This window comes from Herpailurus yagouaroundi, unplaced genomic scaffold (genome assembly GCF_014898765.1).
Source record: "Herpailurus yagouaroundi ecotype Mexico unplaced genomic scaffold, PumYag 28, whole genome shotgun sequence".
In the NCBI taxonomy this organism is placed as follows: domain Eukaryota; kingdom Metazoa; phylum Chordata; class Mammalia; order Carnivora; family Felidae; genus Herpailurus; species Herpailurus yagouaroundi.
In genome coordinates, this window is record NW_024412376.1 from 56,230,774 (window position 1) to 56,254,359 (window position 23,586).

General features: G+C 37.8%; 1 pseudogene; it reads right to left on the reverse strand.

Annotated features, from left to right (window-relative positions):
- Positions 1-5,883: 5,883 nt before the first annotated feature.
- The window catches only part of LOC121029675 (60S ribosomal protein L19-like), an 18,905-nt pseudogene continuing 1,202 nt past the window's right edge, over positions 5,884-23,586 (reverse strand).

Here is a 23,586-nt window from a genome sequence, read left to right on the forward strand (position 1 = left end):
TTCAGGGCCCTTGTTTCTTTATTGACCATGTGTCTAGATGATCTATCCATTTCTGTAAGTGGAGTGTTAAAGTCCCCTGCAATTACCACATTTTTATCAATAAGGTTGCTTATGTTTATGAGTAATTGTTTTATATATTTGGGCGCTCCGGTATTCGGCGCATAGACATTTATAATTGTTAGCTCTTCCTGGTGAGTAGACCCTGTAATTATTATATAATGCCCTTCTTCATCTCTTGTTACAGCCTTTAATTTAAAGTCTAGTTTGTCTGAGATAAGTATGGCTACTCCAGCTTTCTTTTGGCTTCCAGTAGCATGATAAATAGTTTTCCATCCTCTCACTCCCAATCTGAAGGTGTCCTCAGATCTAAAATGAGTCTCTTGTAGACAGCAAATAGATGGGTCTTGTTTTTTTATCCATTCTGATACCCTATGTCTTTTGGTTGGCACATTTAGTCCATTTACATTCAGTATTATAGAAAGATACGGGTTTAGAGTCATTGTGATGTCTGTATGATTTATGCTTGTAGTGATGTCTCTGGTACTTTGTCTCACAGGATCCCCCTTAGGATCTCTTGTAGGGCTGGTTTAGTGGGGACGAATTCCTTCAGTTTTTGTTTGTTTGGGAAGACCTTTATCTCTCCTTCTATTCTAAATGACAGACTTCCTGGATAAAGGATTCTCGGCTGCATATTTTTTCTGTTCAGCACATTAAAGATCTCGTGCCAATCCTTTCTGGCCTGCCAAGTTTCAAAAGAGAGATCAGTCAGGAGTCTTATAGGTCTCCCTTTACATGTTAGGGCACGTTTACCCCTTGCTGCTTTCAGAACTTTCTCTTTATCCTTGTATTTTGCCAGTTTCACTATGATATGTCATGCAGAAGATCGATTCAAGTTACGTCTGAAGGGAGTTCTCTGTGCCTCTTGGATTTCAATGCCTTTTTCCTTCCCCACTTCAGGGAAGTTCTCAGCTATTATTTCTTCAAGTACCCCTTCAGCACCTTTCCCTCTCTCTTCCTCCTCTGGGATACCAATGATGCGTAGATTATTTCTTTTTAGTGTATCACTTAGTTCTCTGATTTTCCCCTCATACTCCTGGATTTTTTTATCTCTCTTTTTCTCAGCTTCCTCTTTTTCCATAACTTTATCTTCTAGTTCACCTATTCTCTCCTCTGCCTCTTCAATCCGAGCCGTGGTCGTTTCCATTTTGTTTTGCATTTCGTTTAAAGCGTTTTTCAGTTCCTCATGACTGTTCCTTAGTCCCTTGATCTCTGTAGCAAGAGATTCTCTGCTGTCCTCTATACTCTTTTCAAGCCCAGCGATTAATTTTATGACTATTATTCTAAATTCACTTTCTGTTATATTATTTAAATGCTTTTTGATCAGTTCATTGGCTGTTGTTATTTCCTGGAGATTCTTCTGAGGGGAATTCTTCCACTTGGTCATTTTGGATAGTCCCTGGAGTGGTGAGGACCTGCAGGGCACTTCCTGTGTGCTGTGGTGTATAATGGAGTTTGTTGGCGGGGCCGCATTCAGACCTGATGTCTGCCCCCAGCCCACCGCTGGGGCCACAGTCATATTGGTGTGTGCCTTCTCTTCCTCTCTCCTAGGGGTGGGATTCACTGTGGGGTGGCGTGGCCTGTCTGGGCTACTTGCACACTGCCAGGCTTGTGGTGCTGGAGATCTGGTGTATTAGCTGGGGTGGGTAGGCAAGGTGCACGGGGGCAGGAGGGGCAAGCTTAGGTTGCTTCTCCTTAGGTGATCCACTTCAGGAGGGGTCCTGTGGTAGCGGGAGGGAGTCAGACCCGCTGCCGGAGGGTTGGCCCCGCAGAAACACAGCACTGGGTGTTTGCGTGGAGCGAACAAGCTCCCTGGCAGGGACTGGTTCCCTTTGGGATTTTGGCTGGGGGACGGGCGAGGGAGATGGCGCTGGCGAGTGCCTTTGTTCCCCGCCAAACTGCTCTGTCCTCCCCGGGCTCAGCAACTCTCCCTCCCTTTGTCCTCCAGCCTTCCCGCTTTCCCAGCAGAGCTGTTAACTTATGACCACCCAGATGCTAAGTTGCACTTGCTGTAGGAACACACTCAGTCGGGCCCCTCCGCTTTTGCAGCCAGACTCGGGGGCTCTGCTTGGCTGGTGGGCCGCCCCTCTGCCCCGGCTCCCTCCCGCCAGTCCGTGGAGCAGGCACTGCCTCTCTGCTCTTCCTACCCTCTTCCATGGGCCTCTCGTCTGCGCTTGGCTCCAGAGACTCCATTCTGCTAGTCTTCTGGTGGTTTTCTGGGTTAATTAGGCAGGTGTAGGTGGAATCTAAGTGATCAGCAGGATGCGCGGTGAGCCCAGCATCCTCCTACACTGCCATCTTCCTGTTTCCAGTATCCATTTCTTGAAGTCTGGAGTTTTTATTTCTTTTTGGTTCAAAAATACCCATTAGAGGGGCACCTGAGTGGCTCAGTTAGTTAAGCATCTGACTCTTGATTTACTTTCAGGTCATGATGTCATGTTTTGTGAGATGGAACTCTGAATCAGGCTCTGTCTGCACTGACAGTGGAGTCGGCTTGGGATTTTCTCTCTACCTCTCTCGCTGCCCCTCCCCTACTCTCTCTCTCTCTTTCAAAATAAATAAACTTTTTCTTAATTTTTTGATTGTATTTTTTATTTTTAAAATTTATATCCAAATTAGTTAGCATATTGTGCGACAATGATTTCAGGAACAGATTCCTTAATGCCCCTTACCATTTAGCCCATCCCTCCTCCCATCACCCCTCCAGCAACCCTCAGTTTGTCCTCCATATTCATGAGTCTCTTCTGTTTTGTCCCCCTCCCTGTTTTTATATTATTTTTGTTTCCCTTCCTTTATGTTCATCTGTTTTGTCTCTTAAAGTCCTCATCTGAGTGAAGTCATATGATTTTTGTCTTTCTCTGGCTAATTTCACTTAGCATAATACCCTCCAGTTCCATCCACATAGTTGCAAATGGCAAGATTTCATTCTTTTCGATTGCTGAGTAATACTCCATGGTATATATATACCATATCTTCTTTTTCCGTTCATCCATTGATGGACATTTGGGCTGTTTCCATACTTTGGCTATTTTTGATAGTGCTGCTATAAACATCAACATGAATAAATTTAATAAAATACCCTTTTGAATGTCTTCAAGTCACCTCAGAGGAAAATAAAAGGCAGGTTATTGCTCACATTTGTGGTTTTATGTCAGTATACCAGTGTCTTTCCTCAAGCTAATTAAAGTATTTTTTTATTTAACGATCTTAAATATAAAAGTTGAATCAGATCTGAGAAATGAATGGATCAGAAATTCTGATTTGGTGATTCTATCTTGCCCCACAAAGGCTTTACATTTCTTCACCTATTTATGCTAAATGATACTTGGCCTTTCAGTGTTTTTATTGAATCTTAAAATTTGAATTTTCACACACACACACACACTCACATGCATGCACACACACACATATATTATTAAAAAAAAAAAAACATGGTCCCTCAAGTTAGCATTTTGAAAGCAAAATTTCTGCTAAGTGCCTTCATTTGAATGCTGAATAAGTTAAAGTTATGGTAATAAAACACACACATACACATACACACAATCTCATTCCTAATAATATTCTTTAGCACTTTTAAATAATGTAAGTTACCAATTTCCTGAAATTCTATTTACTTAAAACCTTTACTACATTAGTTGATAAGCTGTTGGAACAAAATAGGGCATCTACCTGGAGTCTAGGTAGCATAAAATGCTTCATTTTATTCAACACTCTGTTAAGAATGAATGCAAACTCTTCTTTTTTCTGTCTTTATTCCCAAGACTCAAAATCTTAGTAATGTCTAATTAGTTTAGCTTCAGCCCAAGCTCATGATTCAGATAGGAAAAGCCAAGTTCCTTGATTCATAGTCTACATATATTCATGAATAAAAAATGGGGAAGGAGTAATTCCCCAAAAGTCTCTTTTTGTCTAAGAACATTCACTGGATGCAAGATGCTAAAGTTAAGGAAATTAATTCAGTCCTATATAATTAAATTAAAGAAAACTCCCATTCCCAATTGAACAAAGCTACTTGAATTCATATTAATCCCTTCCTTTAGTCTTCTGATTACCGTAGTAGAGCTTTCTCTCTTCTTACTGAAGGCTAGGCCCTCTTCTTGAGGTCACGGTCACAATCGCCTCACTTCCTGTCTCTCAAAATTATCATCATCAACCCCTCTTTTCCTTTTTTATATATTCAAGCTGTTTCTCAACTTGATTTTTCCCACGCTACTTAAAACACTCAAATTTTACTCCCTTAAAAAATTCTTTTTTTTAATAAAACCTCCTATGAAAGCTACCTACATAATCCTCACCTCTTACACAAGCAACTACACTTGCTGCTTCATTTCTTCACCTTCACTTGTCCTCAATCTAGTTGAGAAAACAAAAGTAATCAAGGGGAACAGGACAAGAAGAAAACAGAGGCTCCTATTCTATTTAGTACCTCAGTGGAGGTCTGTTGAGCCTTCTGAACTGTTGATTTAAGCAATTAGGATTTACTTAAGTAACAGGATTTTGGTACCCTAGAGTTATTCCTTGTAGACATTGGTATATAGCAACAGGGAAATTAAGAATAATTTATCTACACCCAAAAGTTCTCCCAACTGTCCCCATAATAACTAAAAAAAAAAAAAAAAAAAAAAAAAAAGTGATGAAGCTCAGTGAGAAGAGAAGCCGACAAAAGTGGGAAGAAAATCTGGCAAAGGCAGATAAAACAAGGGGGCTAGCCAGATGTCAGAGACCAGATACTTCCCTTGCACACTTTTGGCTTCTGCAATCTTATTTGCCTTCCACATGCACCAACTGCCTGAGTAGCACCACTGATAAGTGCCCCCTCCCATTTTTCTTTTTTTCCTGTCTAGCCCCTACAATCCCAGCCATAAAAGGAGATCAATGCCAAGATTGAGGGCTCAGCCTTTGGATGTGACTCCACCGGACCGGCAGCGGTACAGAGTAAACAGTCTTTTCTGATTCCCCGAGTGTGTGTGTGTCGCGTGTCTCTTCCTGGGAGCCGAGTATTTGCTGTGACAATAGCACCTGCTGATGTTAGAAAAATTCTGCTTTTAACAAAAACCCTTATGGGCTTACTATGTTACTAACCACGTAATTGAAAAGATAATAATTAACTGAGTCTTATACTGCTTATAATTGGCAAAGTTAAAATTATAAATCAACAATCTAGTTTCAGAGCATTTGTCTTTATCATGACACAAGTTTACTAGTATGGGATTTAAATAAATTTTACTGGGAAATTTTTATGGAAAGATAGGTAACAATGCCAATACAGATAGTTAGGCCAATATTTCAGCAAGGTAGTTTGGCTATATCTATAAAAATTTTAAAATTTTATTTCATTCAAACCATAAATCCTTGTTAATGAATTTATCCTAGTGATATGTGGCAAAGGTACACAAAGATACTTATGTACAGTGATAGCCACAAAATAGCACTTTTATAATAGCAAAAAGGAAAGAAAAGAAAAAAAAAATTACATGACCATCATGTAAATTATGGGGCTGGTGAATCTGCATGTGGAATATTAGGCAGTTACTTAAAAAGTAAACAATGTTAAAAGAACCACAAAGTGTTGGATATCTTCAAATATAGCAGTTATATATTCTTGACTTTATATTTAATAGATTATATAGATTATGAAATATATAGATACATAGGATACATTAATACTATTGACTATATTTGAAGGTAATAATATTAGGAATTGAGGGTTTCAAGGACAAAGATGATGTCTATTTTTATTTTTGTCAAATTCGACACCCAATCGACTGAGCCACCAAGGTGCCCCTCACCATAATTACTTCAATAATTACTAGTTTACATAAAATATTTTTTTTGACAGATAAAGATTTGTTTTATTGAAGAACTGATCTGTGTTGCTGCCAAAACCACTATGTACAGACAACAGAGAGGAGATTTTATTTCTTGGTCTCTTCCTCCTTGGACAGAGTCTTGATGGTTTCCTCCTTCTTGGCCTGGAGCCTCTCTTCACGGCGCTTGCGTGCTTCCTTGGTCTTAGATCTGCGGGCCTCCGCCTGGTCAGCCAGAAACTTCTTGCGAGCCTTGTCTGCCTTCAGCTTGTGGATGTGTTCCAGGAGAATCCGCTTGTTTTTGAACACATTACCCTTCACTTTCAGGTACAAGCTGTGATACATGTGGCAGTCAATTTTCTTAGATTCACGGTATCTTCTAAGCAGCCGGCGCAGAATTCTCATCCTCCTCATCCAGGTTACCTTCTCAGGCATTCGGGCATTGGCAGTACCCTTTCTCTTACCCATGCCCATATGTCTGCCCTTCGGCGGGCCAAAGTGTTTTTCCATCATCGAGCCCGGGAATGGACAGTCACAGGTTTCCGGATGATCAGCCCATCTTTGATCAGTTTCCGGATCTGCTGACGGGAGTTGGCATTGGCGATTTCCCTTGTCTCATTGGAATCCAACCAGACCTGCTTTTTGCCACAGCAGAGGACACTGGAGGCAAGCCTCTTCTGAAGCCTGAGCATACTCATGGCTGCGGCCGCAGCGCTGAAAGGAAAGAACTCTAAAATAATTTTTCTAATTCAAGTTTAAATTTATATTGGAAATGTTGATACCAAGTTTGAACTATATGCATAATGAACTTTGAAAAATTTATTTAAACAAAAGCATCTTGAATTACCATAGAAAGCACTTTCTCCAAAAGAAACTGAACCTGGCATAAAGCCCTTAGAAATATTCATATAAGTTTTTGTGTTGGACACCTGTACCACAGATAGCTAAGATACTTTCTTCAAAAGAACCTTGTCGTTTTTATTCTGACATGTAACGATTTAGGAAGTCATTACTCCACCTTCACAACAAGAAACAAAGCTGAAGAAAATGAAAATCAACAATTCTTCTTAGATCCATCAGAGAACAGTGGTCAAAGGGGAAAATCACTGTCCAGAAAACTGGAGAAACAGATGAATACAGCAGCTTACGAGGTACAGAACCCATTGGAACCAGTAACTGGTAAGAGAATACTTAAACTGATGAATGGCTGGAGACTGAGTCTGCACTGGCCCGAGAGTTAACAACACTGGGGGACTCGGTCTGGAGGGGGGCCCTACACTCCAGGAGCCTATGTTTCCTGGTAAAAGTTGGTAAAACTCTCCTTTTTGTTTGGGCAGGTAGACAGATAACCATTTAAAAAATGTGTCCAGGAGAAAAAGATATATGCTTTTGGAAATAATGTCAGGCTACAGGGTTTTGTTCTTAATATCGAAGTCCCGCCTCAAAAATCTACTTTACTTTTTCTGGAGCCTTATCTACCTGCAGTGGGGGCTGGGATCGGGGGCTGGTTGAGGATGGCGGTAGAGGTGGTGGTTAAATGTTAGCGTGCCCTCTAGCCTTTCTGTTACAAGGGTTCAAAAAGGCTTAAAAATTCTTGGGAAGGTCACAAGTAAGGGACGTAGACTGAGTTGAAAAGCTCAGATTTAATCACAAGATAATGAAACGCCTCCCCTCCTCACTATCTTACCTCCATGTCGAAACACTGCACTACAATCACAGTGAATTACCACTAGACAACTGCAACACAGTTAACTCTATTTAAGTTAGAGTGTCTAGAGAACTCCAAAGACAACGGGGTAGACAAAAATTAGGACGCTACATGAAGCCTAAGCCTCTGACACTTAACAACTACACCAAATGCTTAGTAGAGCCTAACTCCTGAAAAGAGAAAGGGGAAACCCCATATTAAAGGCCACTTCACCTAGGTTTCTATGCAATATATGATGTCCCTGTTTCGATGAAAGTTTACCAGGGCTGCTAAAAGGCAAGGTAAAACACGGACTGAAAAGAAAAAGTAAACATGGGGGACACCTGGGTGGCTCAGTATATTAAGCACCAGACTCATTATTTGTTATCTTAGATACCACAAGACAGAGACATTCTTAAAATCAAATCATATGATTAGGAACACCTTAAATTCCCCAATTAATTGTAGGATACATAGTTAACTAGACACTTGAGTCGACTTCATGGCAATTTTGAAATTATAATTTATTTGTAATTTTTTTGTTTAATGTTTATCTTGCTCTGTAGTGTGCACATGTCATAAGGTTAGGGAGTATTAAAATTCATTAATAATTCACCAAATAAATATTCATTCATGAGTAAATGAATTTTTTTGTCTATTTTCATGAATTCTATAATATGGAAAGGTGTTGCTACTATATAGACATAAGTTCAGACTCATAGATAAAGCATTTTCACTAAACAATCAAACACACTGTAAAATGAGGTTAGTCAGTTAACAGGTCTTCTTAACCTAGGATATCATCCTTAATTCTTGAGCTGTTCACTACAGTTTATTAAATATAAAATTTTTTTCTTTAATGTTTATTTTTCAGACAGAGAGAGAGTGTGAGTGAGGGAGGGGTAGAGAGAGAGGCAGACACACAATGTAAAGCAGGCTCCAGGCTCTGAGCTGTCAGCACAGAGCCCAACCCGGGGCCCGAACCCAGGAACCATGAGATTATAACCTGAGCTGAAGTCTGATGTTTAACCGACTGAGCCACCTAGGCGCCCCTAGTTTATTAACTGTAAGATATCTACAATATCAAATAGCAACCCTGGATAATCTGGTAAGATTCTAGAATTCCTGAGCATTCTCTTTATCTTTAGTAGCAGTTTGGGTGTTCTAAGCACATGAATCTAAAAGCGAATGACTCCTTAAAAAAATAAGAATTTAAATTATTTGGGATGAACTAATGATGGAGTATTAGATTTATTCTCCCTACTTTCTAGATTTTGTATATGAGCACATTTGGTTGAGTTTAAATAGAAAAACATTAAAAATAAAATCATTTCCCACCTCTCTTCTTTCTTTCTAGACAAGGAAAGGACTTATTACCTTTTGTTTTCATAATAATGGGCTAGACCTTTCATCTCTTACCATCACAATGAGTTAACTAAAAGGATGGTTAAAACAAAGGTTCATAAAAGGGACAAATGCATTCATTAAACATTAAACCAAATATATTTGGCACTTGTACATACTAGGTTGACTAATTTCAAAATTCACATCCACTTGGACCCTGTGAATGTGATTATTTAGAAAAAGGGTCCTTTCAGATGTAATCAAGTTAATACAGGGGTGCCTGAGTGGCTCAGTTGGTTAAGCCTCCAACTTCAGCTCACTGGTGATCTGGCTGTTCATGAGTTCAAAAACTGCCTCCAGCTCTGTGCTGATATCTCAGAGCCTGGAGGCTGCTTCAGATTCTGTGTCTCTCTCTCTGTCTCTCTGTCTCTCCCCCACTCACACTCTGTTTCTCTCTCTCTGTCTTAAAAATAAATAAACATTAAAAAAAATTATAGTTGGCATGATTTCTAATAAAAGCAAATCTTTTTTTTTTTAATTTTTTTTTCAACGTTTATTTATTTTTGGGACAGAGAGAGACAGAGCATGAACGGGGGAGGGGCAGAGAGAGAGGGAGACACAGAATCGGAAACAGGCTCCAGGTTCTGAGCCATCAGCCCAGAGCCCGACGCGGGGCTCGAACTCACGGACCGTGAGATCGTGACCTGGCTGAAGTCGGACGCTTAACCGACTGCGCCACCCAGGCGCCCCAAAAGCAAATCTTTTTTAACCAACTTGTGTTTTTAGTTTCTCAAAAGATTTAGTTTTTAAGTTAATATTCTGAGAACCTACTTTTGAAACTATTTTTTGCACTTTTTTTTTTTTTTTTTTTTTAGCAATGAAAAACACACATTGGGTGTGACTGGCATAAATAAGAATTGTAATAAACATCATTGAGTCTAAACATACAAGTAAACTGGTGGGGGGTATATTGTAGAGTAACACATACAACATGGTCTGGGCATCAGTCAGTCTGTTGTACAAAGGAAACATAGAACTTTGATCTTCTTGGGATAAGGTTATGTGGAGGTCAGTTAAAACAGTGACTCCTGTTATCTTCTCGGTAAGTCTCCAAGGCAATAACAGTTGTTCATATGTCTTTGTATTTTGTTGGGTGGGAGAGAAAGGAAGAGATTTCTACACTATGAAAATATCATGCCTAGCACAGTGCCTGAAACACAGTACACATTCATTTAAATATTTGGTGAATGGATGAATCAATTATCAATGAATGAATGAACAAAGTGATTTACCTAGAGAAACAATACTAATGATAGTACTTGCTACTTGAAGACAGTTGGTCAGGACAGATTTTTAAATAGGAAGATGTTTTTGCCCTGTAGACATGATGAAGGACACCAGTGCCCATTATGAAACTTTTTTTTTTTTATCTGTATAAGTTACTTAAAATTAAAACTCTTTGTATGGGTGAGAATACATGTCAGAGAAAGACCTCCGTCATAGATTTAGTAAGTAAAACAGATTTCACGGAAATTGAGGGTTTTTTGTATTGGGAAATTAGTAATTAAAAGGTATGAAAAAAACAGAAATATTCCAGGAATCACTCTTCAAACTAATAAAGATTACTTCACTAATATTTAGTAAAGTTACGATATAATTTTGATTGCTCAGAATTACTAAAACTAATTATAGAGCTATTACCTTTCTGTTTGCCCTATGTGAGGAATGCTTTTTTATATCTCGAAGTGATAGCTCCAGGGCAGAAACCTTGTCTACTGAAACAAATCACTGTATCTCTTGTTTTTCTTCTCCTATGGTGTTAACACATTATATCTTTATGGCCAGTGTTTATATCTGTAGGAGTATTGTAGCCCTAGCAACCTCAACTTTAGAGGCAACTTGGGCCACCTGAATACAATTCAAACAGTCCATAAAGAACTTGATTTTCCTTAAGGAGTTACCTGATCCATGTATGATTTTATGGAAGAAATTTGAAAAGTTCAGCTTGCTTTCCTCCCTCTAAAGCAGATCCCCTGAAGTGTTGAAAACAGAGATTCCACTCTCACAAATTAAATCCTTGTCTTCTTAGAAAAGACAGATTGATGCTCAAGTATTTTTCAGTAATTTCTTGAAAAATTATTTAAAAGTGCCCTTCAGACTGAGAGGTTATTGATGATTTATTAAAAGTTCACATGCTGTATGTCAAACTAAAATTTCAAGGTCTCACAGTGAAGTGAGAGACTCATACATTAATGTGTCAACAGTGATATCTTTTCCTTCATCCCACAGACCTAACACCAAATTTATACACCTTTAAAAAAAACCGAAAACTGGACCATAAAGTATTTATGGTTTACATATTTTTTCAGCTTCCTTTTTGGAAATAGGTAGCATCCGTGCAATGAAGTATTAAGGAAAATGCAATGAGAAAGCTTCACTGAGATTACCATTTTTAGCATGCTAATAGCTATAATCTTCAACTGTAAAGTAGTTCCCCACGACTCCTAAAGAGTTATGCTGCCATCTATTGACAATGCAGATGTCTTTTACTGGTTATATGGTACAAGAAAACAAATTTTTATTGAAAATATGTCTTTGGAAAGTCAGTGTTTCTGAAAATACCTACTTTGTATGGCAAATATATGACATTTGAAATTATTTGTAATACATTATTAACTTTTCTTTTTTAATATGCGTAGGGCTGATTAACAAATTATCTTGTACTAGCAACTTTACTGCATGTCGCAGATATTTAAGACTACCACAAATCAGCAATTTGCAGAAGTTAATGTATTAACTGAATCTGTGTTTATGCATGAGAATATTGTTATGCTATATTTGCTACATTCAACTGAATGGGATTACTATGCGCTGTTAGCAATGTAAAACATTTTAAAGAATTAAAAAAGACTTCATTCGGCAAAGAGGCTATTTAGAAAAAGAAAAAAGGTGATCAAGTAACATAGGTAAAAAGCATTTTACCAATTTTCTTTTTATTATCTCATGACATATTACATTAAGATAAAAAGCATCTGTATTTCATGCCTTTTGAAGCAGAAACTTCCCAAAGTGAGCAAGACAGACTGTGATTGGACAGTTAAAATGTAAATCGCTATCTATTTTGAATCTTGACCATACAATGTTGAGGAAAGCCCTTCTGAGAAATTTTCTCTCCTCTTTTCCACGTCAGATATCCAATATGTCAAATATCTGGTACAACGGAATGCAAGATGGAGTGAAAATGCATAAATATACCAGCTGCTTCTACTTCCATAGTTGGAAAAAGCAGGTTTTTTTGCTTACAGTTCCCATCGCCTAGGAAAAGTGCTTAATAGAATATTGTGGCTTGAAGGTGTTCTCTGTTTGGGACCTTAAATGTATAGTGTGAGAAGTACCAATGCGAGTAAGGATTCTGGATATCCTTGAAGGAAATAATCAGTATTTCCCACCCTTTATCCGGAGTAAGTTTACTCAAACCAGGGAATTGAATGTGGAAGTCGGGAGAGGAGAACAGACTGGTGAATTAGTGTCAACACACAGGACCTAAGGACTGATGGTAGACAGTTGGTAGCCAGACTTGAAGTCTTTCTGGCTTATGCCACTCTGAATTAGGGTCATATTCGTTGAGTCACAGTTAAGCATGGAATGTGAATTGAAAGAGCTATGACCTTGCACTCCTGTGTTAATAAAGACGTCATTTATAGCAGCAAAAACATCCAGTAGACTGGGGCAGACTGGGACTCCACAGTGCCGCCTAGTGACAGTAGCTAGACAATTGGAGCTCAAGCGGTAGAGGATTTGAGAGAATATTTCTGTTCCAGCTTTTCATCCTAGCATTTAGAAGTGACCCTGCCTCATCACCTCCCACAACATGAAATGAGAAATCTCTCAAGACTATTCAAAAATTTGGTTAATGAAAAACTAGGGTGAGGAATATTGGACTTTCTAAAGATAAAGGTATTGTTGGGGCTTAGGTGGGAGTTTGAAGGAGATACGGAGGAAGAAGTGCCTGTATTTATATTTCCTACTGGTAAAGCAATTCATTTTATGTTATTTAATGATGGAAAAATACAAATAACAAATGATGAATAGCGTATGGTGTGTAAAATATAAATCAAGGGCAAATGAAACCCAAGATGTCTGCATACCACTGCTGCATGATGATGCTGAAATTATACAGCATCGCTGGAAAATTTTACCCAACATTAACTGGTGTTACAATGTAGAGGGGTTCTGGGACAAGTGCATCTGCTTTGAGGGTTCTGTCCCCTAAAATAGAAAATAAAATGTTTACTACTCTGTTCTTTGTTTTCTTCTCCTCACCGCCACCCCCCCTCAGTATTTAGTTTCCTGCTTGTGACCTTTATCTTGACTTCTTCATAAATTCATTATACCAAATAATTACACTTACACTCATTTTCTGTTGAGTTGACATTGTTTAACCATCATTTCTAACAAAGTACAGTAATATGTTCATTATTCCATTAATATTTACATCTATATCAAAAGCAAGTCTCTGATATGACTTTCCAGGGAGTATTTGATTTTCTATTCTGTATAAACATTGAAGTCATCATGAGAAATGAGCTTATCTAATCCAACTAAATTTATTTACTTATTTATTTATTTATTTACTTATTTAACAACCGCCATATACTTCACTCTAAAGTACTGGAAATAAAGCAATAACCTATTGTTAAACATTTTTGGCTTGACTAATGGTAAATGTATATGTATCTGAAATGCAATGTTGATGTTTACATGATAACTTCGGGAGATAGATGGTAAATATGACAGATGGTTTTGGGCAAACTCTCAGTGCTCGTACTTACAAAAACATTGGTGTTGTAATACTAGACTGCTTTTATTCTCATGGAGAATTTGGGGTGAAACTCTATAGAATTTATCTCAAAGAGAAATAAAGCAGAAATGTTAAGATACTGATTCACGTGGTAAAACTTCTACTGTTTTTATTTGACCTATCGTCAGCTTCCAGTGGAAAGAAAGTGACTGTGACCAGTGAAGTTGACAGCATTTTTAAAAATACTATGGCCTTCATGGTCTATGTTCTATTTTTCCAATTGCACATGCACACTAGAAGAATAAGTATATTCCATTTTTTGTATTGAATTTATTCTAAAAAGAAAGATTTAAGTAAGACATGCCTGAACATTTCTTTGTTTTCTACGAGATGATATGGTTATAAACTTAGAACTGAAAGATTTCAGTCAAAAATACCTTAATCTAATCCCCCAATAATTATCATTATAATCACTATGATTTAATAGTATTATGAAGTCAAATTTTCTAGGTTCTTGGCTATAATGTAGGTGAAATTAACACACTTTTGAAAGTTTTTGCCAGTTTAACAGTTTTCTATGATACTGTCAAAAGCAATTTGTCCTAGTAGAAAAATCACGAACTTTGGATTCAGTCCAAGATTGATCCAAATCCCAGCTCATCCATTTACTAGTTGAATGAGCTTCATCAAGTTCAAAAATCCCTGAACTTCAACTTTGTCATCTCTATAATTGTTCTGAGAGTTCAAGATAATATATATGATCTGATGTGTAGTAGAGGGTTAATAATTGGAAGCCGTGATTATTTGAATGCAGAGTGACTCAATTTTATTCCTTATCCAAAATCATTGTTTTGGAGTTCTAAATCCTGGCAATGACAATTATTTTCCTGAAAAATCTGAGCAATAAGCACGACTGACTTGAAGGCTTCTGTTTGTACAGGATGAGAAAGAGAGTTCTGGTTCATATGAGACTCTTTAATGCAGTTTTAAGAAAAAAAATCACAATCAACTTGTATGTTCTCCAGGTGGAACAAAACTTCTATTTTTTTCTTAAAATGAAAATTTTTTAAGTTTATTTATTTATTTTGAGAGAGAAATAGAGACAGAGAGAGAGAGAGAAAGAGGGAGATCGAATGGGGAAGGGTCAGAAAGAGAGGGAGAGAGAGAGAATTCCATACAGGCTCTGGACTATCAGCACAGAGCTCGACATGAGTCTTGAACCCACAAACCATGAGACCAAAACCAAGTGCCAGTTGCCTAACCAACTGAGCCCCACGGGTGCACCATGAAATGAAAATTTTAAATGCAAACAGTAGCATTGCTTTTATAAAGCAATACTTTTTTGAGAATATGCATAGCCTAAAGAATAAGTGCTCAGATGCTAGAACCAGGTTATCTGAGTTTGACTTTTGTATTATTCTGGATTCTCCAGAGACACAGGACCAGTAAGAAATTATCTATCTATAATGTATCTTTCTATCTACATATCTATCTATCTATCTATCTATCTATCTAAAGACTTTGTTTATAAAGCATTGACTCATATGATTATATAGTCTGGGAAAGCGGACATTATGGCTTCTACAAGCTGTAGACCCAGGAAAGCCTGCTGTGTAGTTTGAAGGCTTTAGAACTGGTGAGCCAAAAATGTAGATTCCAGTCTAAGTTCGAAGGCCTGCGAATAGGAGCATCAGGGGCAGGAGACTATGATGTCCCAGCTCAAACGGTCATGCAAAAAGAATGTAAATTCTTTCTTCCTCCAACTTTGTATTCTATTCAGGACCTCAGTGGCTTAGGTGATGGCACCTGCATTGGGTAGGGCAATCTACTTTCATCAACCTATACATCCAATGCTAATCTCTGCCAGAAACATCCTCACAGACACTCCCAGAAATAATGTTTAACCAAATATCTGGCCGTCTCATAAGCCAGTCAAGTTGACACACAAAAGTAATTATCACAACTTCTAAACCTAACACTTCTTAGCTTTGTGCACTGTAACTCCAACCATTTACTTAAGTATTCTGGGCTTCAGTTTCTTCATCTGTGAAACAGACAAAATTAAATAGTGTGAGGGATAAATCAGTTACTATTACAAATTGTTACAGTAATATTTATCCTATACTTGATAATAGTAAATGCTCAATAAATGCCAGCTACTATCAGATTTTATATTTTTTTCTTCTATATTTCAGTCTGTTCCCTCCCAGTAGTCAGGGATATAGGAAATACAGAAAAAAAAAACTAGAATTTTAGTGACTATAGACACACAGTTTCTACGGGGATGCCTGGGTGGCTCAGTTGTTGCAGCATCCATCTCTCTATTTCGGCTCAGGTTATGATCCCAGGGTCATGAGATCGAGCCCTGTATCAGGCTCCATGCCTGCTCCAGGAGCATGGAGTCTGCTTGAGATTTTTTCTGTCTCTCCCTCTTCCCCTCCCCCCTGCTCTCTCTCTCTCTAACATAAACACATAAATATTAAAAAGAACACAGCTTCCAGTGCATTGATTTGTACACAGAATTTATGACAGAAATGACCATTTATGAAGTTACTCACTGCTTTTCCTTTATTAATGAAAATATGAAATTTAGAATCTTTTTAAAAACCAGAGTAACATTTTATTCAATTGTCACTGTAATCTTATAGGGAAGTCTTATGCTCATTTCTTAAATTTACCAAATTTGAGAATGTCATGAAGACACAGAAGAAAGTTACCAAGAGAAGGGAAGATGGGTACTGGGTGCTGAGAGAGAGCCATCACCTCGTTCTTGGATGGTTCTGTTGCTGTTTTGCATGTATTTGTCCATGTATTGACAAATCACTGAGAGACCTCCTTCTAAGTCCCATTGCCAATTGACCAATGCTCCATTCTTATTAAAATGTAACTTGGTGTATATAATAACTTTAAGATCAGAATCATCTGATACTGCTTGGGATTCTCTCTCCCTCTCTCCCTCTCCCCCACTTGTACCCACTCTTTCTCTCTCTCTCTCAAAATAAATAAACTTAAAAAAATCATACTTCATACTGAAGATAATAAGTGTAGTAAGCTTAATGGTATCCCCCATCCTTCCAAAGATAAATCATACTTATGATTTATGAAGATAAAATCATACTTCATATCTTCATACTGAAGATAATAAGTATAGTAAGCTTAATGGTATCCCCCCTCCTTACAAAGATAAATCCATGTCCTAATCTCTGGAAACTGTGAATACCACCTTGTATAGCAAAAGACATGATTAAATTGAAAGTTTTGCAAAGAAGAATGTTTCTTAGATTATCCTGGTCAGCACTAAATCTAATGAGAAATGTTCTTATAAGAGTGAGGCAGAGGGAGATTTGGGAGAAACGAGCGATATGTTGCAATACCAGTATTACGTGATGCCAAATGTCACAAGATCACAACTGAGCCTTTCTCTCTCTCTTTCTCTCTCTCTCCCCTCCCTGTGTGATTGTGGGTGATCGTCTCCTATGTTCCTATGCTCAGTCTCAGGCACTAGTGTATTTTTTGGTCACTTCAAAGCACCTATGGACCGTCCTTTGCTTTCTCATACAAGAGTAAGCTTGGGAATGCTTTGCTTCATTCTAAGTCAGGCTGCCTGCAGATATAGACCTTTTCCTCTGTTGCTTTATTGACAGTTACAATAAATACAGTACATGACAAGAGTTTATTAATACTGTGCTGCAGTCAACATCCGTTAGTGAGTGAAAGTCGCCATACACAATAACCTTCCTCTCTTTTCCTTCACACCAGCCACGAAGGTTTTCAAAGCAAAGTCAGATTAATTTGTTTATTTTTCTTTATATTGTGCATTTTCCTTATTATTTGTGTTATATTACAGTATCGTAATCATTTTTATGTGAATATTTTTGGGTGGGGAACAAATCCTCTGAGTTTCCATTATTTCTTAAGAGGAAATTGGCTTTGACATACAAGTGCTTTGGATTACAAGTATGTTTCCGGAGTAAATTATGCTCACAAACCAAGGTGTAATGTATTCTTATCTTCCCTATTCAGTATCAAGAAAAGTAAGACACATAGAGGTTTAGGAATTTATGCAAAGTCACATAGATTGTAAGCATTGGAGCAAGAAGGTGAATTCCAGAAGTCTGTCTCAGAAGACCATACTAATAAGCATTAGACTATGTTTTCTCTTGATTATTTGATTGCATTAATATAAAGCAAAGCCTTTGTACATTCTTCATCTGCAGTAATGTGAAATACTAGTTTGAATTCTTAAAGGAAAGCTAAGGATACTGTGCCTTCTTTTCTCCCTACTTGACATTATCTAGTGAGATTTTATGTCTTAATCAAGTTGGGTCTCATAGGCAGAATAATGTCTGAATTTCACATTTATTAGTTAAATTGGAGCCTCATTTTAAGTTCAATCCCCTTCAGAAGCAAATGATAGGCGATAGTTTTGTATTTTTAAAAGCTTATGCTATTTGAGTGCCACTACTGTTCATCACTATGGCTAAAGCATGGTTAAGCAGATACCTTGTCGCAGTTGAAATATACGATTGTCCTTTTTTTTTTTTTTTTCCTTTACGTACTTCTGCATCTTAGTTTCATTGCATCCAATTTCCAGGTTATATCTTTCCATAGAATCATTCACCATTCTTGTCTTTGGTTCTTTAGGTGAGGTGACAACCAAGATCCTAATATTGTAAAAGTCAGTCATGGAAGAAAGTGTAGGAAAGTTCAATAAGACTTTTAAATAAAATGAGATATTCTTGAAACTAAGTGAGGCAAGGTTTTTTTTAAAGCCTTTTTTTTTTTTTTTTTTTTTTGCCCTTTGAAGTGTTCACATTGTGATTTAACCACATTATTACCAGGCGAGATAGGGGAATCTCATTTGATACACTTCATTGTATGTTATATTAAAATTCAGGGATTCTGAGGCTTTTAATGCATAGAAATGTAGCAAAATTTACATCTTCTACTTTAGTAATCAGCCATGTTATTGTCTGTTACCCTTTGCTGATTCCAATGTCAGAAACAATACTTCTATCTATGTCTCAAACTGAATTCATATATAAGTTAAGGTACAAGTGAAATTTTGCACAATCTTACTTTAGCAGGTATAAAATAAATAGAACTCAATCAGCAAAGCAATTAATTAAATATAATGTAATAGTACCAGCAACATATCTCCCCGAAATATTGACATATATTTCATTATGGCAAAAAAATCATATTGTTTGTAGATGTATATAACAAACAATTAGGATAAAGCTTTTTTCAAAAAAAAATCAGTGTATTTTATAGTTGAAAATATTCATTTATGGGAACAACGTGGATACTTTTAGTACTAATTTTTATTGAATTTGAAAAATAAAAACACTTTAAGTCCAGAAATCTGTACTTACGAGTAAATTCTACTCTGATTTGTCAATATTAAAGAATCTCACAGAATAGAATGAGGATTTTCAGATGAGATCATTGGGGGAAAGCAAATACACACATTGTTAATCTTTATCTCTTTATTTGTTTTGGAAGAGTAAATAATTTGAACACTATGCTATGATTTTAATGTGGTTTAAAAAGTTGATTCAAAAAGACTGTTTAAAAACATAATTGGCCAACTACTTTGAAAAATAACAACGTTATTTTCCCTACATTATATCAAAACACTATAAATCAGAAACAATTAAAACAGGATGGTATTGGCTTAGAGATATAGAGCTATATCGATGAACAAAATAGATAGAACAAAACTAAGTCTAAATAGTGAAGCTGGCATATGAATATTTGATATTCCAAATATAGAAAAAGATAGACAATTTACTAAATATATGAAGGCTATTATTGTATCCATTTGGGGTAAAAAATATTTCTCTCTGAGAGACTCAAACTGAGTTAAATGCACTTCTAAGGTAAATGTTTAAAGACACTTTCAAATAAGTACACAAAAATTAGGAGAAAATTTAAAAAATCATTTATGATGTTGCAGATTCTGTGAAAATTTTGCAAGACCAAGAGAAAATGCCAGTATTTATAAAGAAAAGATTACATATTTAAGTACATAGAATATGAAACCGGTAAAACAAAAGATACTATAATCTTATTTGAAGCAGCATTAGTTAATCACTAAGGCCCTTATATATGTTTGGAATTAGCCCTCAAATCTGTATCCATATTTCTTTTCTAGATATATATAAGTATTTGTTATCTCTTTAATTATTTTAGGCTTAAAAATTACATTTTTCTCTATATCAGTGTTCTCTGCTTTTAGAAAATACTCAGTAGGTAATGACTAAAAGTTTTTATTTGCAATCTTTCTCTTCCTGTTCTTGTTCTTCTTGTTCCTGTTCTTATTCTTCCTCTTCCTCTTTCTCTGATTCTTCTTCTCCTCCTCTTCTTCCTCCTCTTTCTTCTCATTCTTCTTCTTTCTCCTCTTTAGTTTTTCCTCCAAGTAAATCTCCCAAACACATTACCTGTCTTTTTGCTGCATCCATTTTTTTTGTTTAAATTTATGTATGTTCTCATGTGCCCCCCTTTTTATATGCCTCAATGCCAGAATACTTAATGTTTTGAGAAAGCACACATTTGATATTTCCCAATCAGTAGTTTAATGAGCATTAGAACTACCACTGTGTGATTCAATCTCACGTCTTTGGTGATTTCCTTGTACAGTGGAAGTGACCCTTACCTTCATTTTGTGTAACTAATATTCACTTCCATCCATTATGGTAGTTCTATGATGTATATTACCATTTCCTGATAGGATAAAAATGGTGCATACTGAGCATATTCTTAAACTGTTACCAGCATCTAGAAGTTTAAAATCATAGAATTTTAAAGTGTAGTTGAATTTATCATTGTGTCTGAATATAAATCTTCATTGTTTTGTAAAATTATCTGTATCTTTAGTGTGAGTAGTACTTTTTGTTAAGGAAAATGACATAATGAATAAGATTTTTAAAGAACTGGGGGAGGAGGGGCCAACGTGGTGGAGAAGCAGGGGGATCCATACATCCCCGTGACTCTCAATCAAAAAAGTGCAGAAGCCAAAGGACTTTGAACACCAGAGTCTGGGAGGAAAAGAAACTGAATCTATTAGGAAGAAAATGGGGAAACTGGAAAGAAGATACATGGGTAACTGCGAACTGGGGGAGATAAAAAACAGCAGCGTGGGCACAGAGGGGAGGGACCTCCTTCTACGGAGAAAAAGGAAAGAAAAAAGTGGCTAGGGAAGTGCAGGACCATATCTGGACAGGAGAAAGACCTTGGCCTGAGAATTAAAGGGATCCTATCTCTAACTGCAGGGCTTTCTTAGGACTGGAGCTGGCTCCCTGTTCGAACGCCTGGGGAGGAGGGGATGCTGAGTGCAGTGGTAGGTCAGGGGCTCAGTCCACACTTGCAGGAAGTGGTTCCCTCCCTGGAGGACTGCGCGATAGTACAGAACCTGTGTCTTCCATCCCCAGGAGCAGTGGCTGGACAAAGGGCGAAGTCTGAAGGAGGAAAACAAGGCTGTTTCCCTGGAGTGCTATGGGAAAAGACAAAGGCTGCCTGTGTCCTCCACCCCAGCGGCTCGCAGCAGGGCAGCTCCTTACGTAGTAGCAGAAGTCAGTCCTCTCTGAATTGCAGCAGCACAAAGCCAGCCAGGACCACATATCAGGCTGGGCCGCACAGAGAGACACTTCCCCAGCGCCAGAGCGCATGGAGCGGGACTCTGAATCCTAGCCAAGAGCAGGGTCAAGGGAGTTGGCAGAGCAAGAAGGACAACCCTGCTTGCGCCTGTGCCTGCGCCACAGTGAGGATGACTCAAATGGAACCCACTGGGTCCGGCTCCATGGAGAAGGGACTGGGGGATCACCATTCCCCCACCACCACCACCAAGGCGGGGCCTCAGGGATCAGTCCCGGGGCCCATACTGGAGGTGGGTCCAGATAACACCAAATCATGCCCCTTAGCACTAGGTAACTGCTTATCTACCTGAGCGGCACAGACCCTGCAAACAGCTACTGCTGACAAGCAATGCAGCATTGCCTGGATTAACTCTAGGTCAATTCTGGATATATAGATATATTCTCCACCACCACCACCCCCACCACACCCCACCCCCACCACCACCCCAACCCCCCCGCCATTTCTCCTCCTTATCTCTTCCCTCCCCTAGGCTGGTTACTCTGGTTATTGGTCTGTCTAAACAGGCATATTTAATCCATTGTCTTGATACATGTTTTACACCTCCTTCTTTACACTCTTTTCTCTCTCTCTGGAATAATCAAGCCATAGAGTTTCTCTGTCTGGGTAACTTTATCTTCCTTTCGTTTTCCCCGCCTCCTCCTTTATTTATTTTCTCTCTCTCTGGATTAAGCCTTTTAGTCTCTCTGCCTAGTTAATGTTTATTTTTTCTTCACCCGGTCGCCCCTGCTCCTGTCAATTCTCTCTTTGTATGTGCTCTTCTAGCAACACTGCCTCCACCCTCTTCTTTACTTGTAGTTGGTGTTTTGGGGTTTTTTGTTTTAGTCCTTAGGTTTTTGTTTTTGTTTATATGTTTGTTTCTGTTATTTGTGTGTTTGTGTGTTTTTGTCTCCTATTTGTCTATCTGTTTGCCTTTACAGGGCTACTCCAAGGAACAAATCAAAGCACACCTGATGGAAGGTCCAAAATATCATTATGAGTAGGGTAATAAAATAACGAAAGTTACAACAACAGAGAGCAAGTAACAATCCCCGAAAAAACACCTCCTGAAGGGGCAGGCCCTGGAAAGTGTATAAACCTCCTTGAATATAGCAGTGCTCACAGGTGCAGAGACCACAACAAGCTTTTAAAACACATAAGGAGCAGAAAACTAGCCAAAATGACAAAACGGAAGAATTCTCCTCAAAATAAATTCCAGGAAGTACCGACAGCTAACAAATTGATTAAAACTGATTTAAGCAATATAACTGAATAAGAATTTACAATAATAGTCATAAAATTAATTGCTGGGCTTGAAAAAAGCATAGAGGACAGCAGAGCATCTATTGCTACAGAGACCAAAGGACTAAAAAAATGGTCATGATGAATTAAAAAATGCTATAAATAGGTGCAAAATAAAATGGAGGCAGCCACAGTGTGGACTGAAGAGGCAGAGGGGAGAATAGGTGAGTTAGAAGATAAAATTATGAAAAAACAGGAAGTTGAGGAAAAAAGAGATAAAAAAATCCAGGAGTCTGAGGGGAGAATTAGAGAAATAAGTGATGCAATCAAACACAACAATAACTCTATTATAGGAATTCCAAAACAAGAAGAGAGAGAGAAAGGGACTGAAGGTGTACTTGAACAAATTATAGCTGAGAACTTCCCCAATCTGGGGAAGGAAACAGGCATTGAAATCCAAGAGGCACAGAGAACTCCCTTCAGACGTAACTTGAATTGATCTTCTGTGTAACATATCATAGTGAAAGTGGCAAAATACAAGAATAAAGAGAGAATTCTGAAAGCAGCTAGGGATAAACGGGTCTCAACATACAAAGGTAGACACATAAGGGTAGTAGCAGACCCATCTACTGAAACGTGGCAGGCCAGAAAGGAATAGCAGAAAATCTTCAAAGCGATGAAGAGAAAAATATGCAGCCAAGAATCCTTTGTCCAACAAGTCTGTCATTCAGAATAGAAGGAGAGATCAAGGTTTTCCCAAACAAAAACTGAAAGAATTCATCACCAGTAAAACAGCCCTACAAGAGATCCTAAGGGGGACTCTGTGAGTGAAATGTTGCAAGGACCACAAAGTACCAGAGACATCACTACAGGCATGAAACCTACAGATATCACAATGACTCTAAACCCATATCTTTAAATACTTAACACTGAATGTAAATTGACTAAATGCTCCAACCAAAAGACATAAGGTATCAGAATGGATAAAAAAAAAAAAAAAAAAAAAAAAAAAA